Source organism: Schistocerca americana, chromosome X (assembly GCF_021461395.2).
Source record: "Schistocerca americana isolate TAMUIC-IGC-003095 chromosome X, iqSchAmer2.1, whole genome shotgun sequence".
NCBI lineage: Eukaryota > Metazoa > Arthropoda > Insecta > Orthoptera > Acrididae > Schistocerca > Schistocerca americana.
In genome coordinates, this window is record NC_060130.1 from 473304150 (window position 1) to 473305005 (window position 856).

General features: G+C 48.0%; 1 non-coding gene across 1 annotated transcript; it reads right to left on the bottom strand.

Annotated features, from left to right (window-relative positions):
• Positions 1–298: 298 nt before the first annotated feature.
• On the bottom strand, positions 299–373 carry Trnas-uga. The gene has a single exon. It is a non-coding gene; the product is annotated as a tRNA-Ser (tRNA).
• Between the last annotated feature and the right edge of the window lie 483 nt (positions 374–856).

The following is an 856-nucleotide window of genomic DNA, read 5'->3' on the forward strand; positions in this document are numbered from 1 at the left end:
ATTTATCTGTGTAACTACAACTAAATATTAGATTGCCGTCGTCGCTGTTTGCCACCGACCAATGTATTGGAAATATTTCATCTTGACAGCTGTGGTTCTGGAACGAATCTCAATATCTATGGCACACATAATTTTCCATGGAAAAAAACCAAAAAAAGACACCTTTCATTTCCCTTACGCTATCGATGTGCTGAAACCACCAGACACTCGTACATACACCATGAAGATTCCAGAATGAGATTTTCACTCTGCAGCGGAGTGTGCGCTGATATGAAACTTCCTGGCAGATTAAAACTGTGTGCCCGACCGAGACTCGAACTCGGGACCTTTGCCTTTCACGGGCAAGTGCTCTACCAACTGAGCTACCGAAGCACGACTCACGCCCGGTACTCACAGCTTTACTTCTGCCAGTACCTCGTCTCCTACCTTCCAAACTTTACAGAAGCTCTCCTGCGAACCTTGCAGAACTAGCACTCCTGAAAGAAAGGATATTGCGGAGACATGGCTTAGCCACAGCCTGGGGGATGTTTCCAGAATGAGATTTTCACTCTGCAGCGGAGTGTGCGCTGATATGAAACTTCCTGGCAGATTAAAACTGTGTGCCCGACCGAGACTCGAACTCGGGACCTTTGCCTTTCGCGGGCAAGTACTCTACCAACTGAGCTACCGAAGCACGACTCACGCCAGGAAGTTTCATATCAGCGCACACTCCGCTGCAGAGTGAAAATCTCATTCTGGAAACATCCCCCAGGCTGTGGCTAAGCCATGTCTCCGCAATATCCTTTCTTTCAGGAGTGCTAGTTCTGCAAGGTTCGCAGGAGAGCTTCTGTAAAGTTTGGAAGGTAGGAGACGAGGT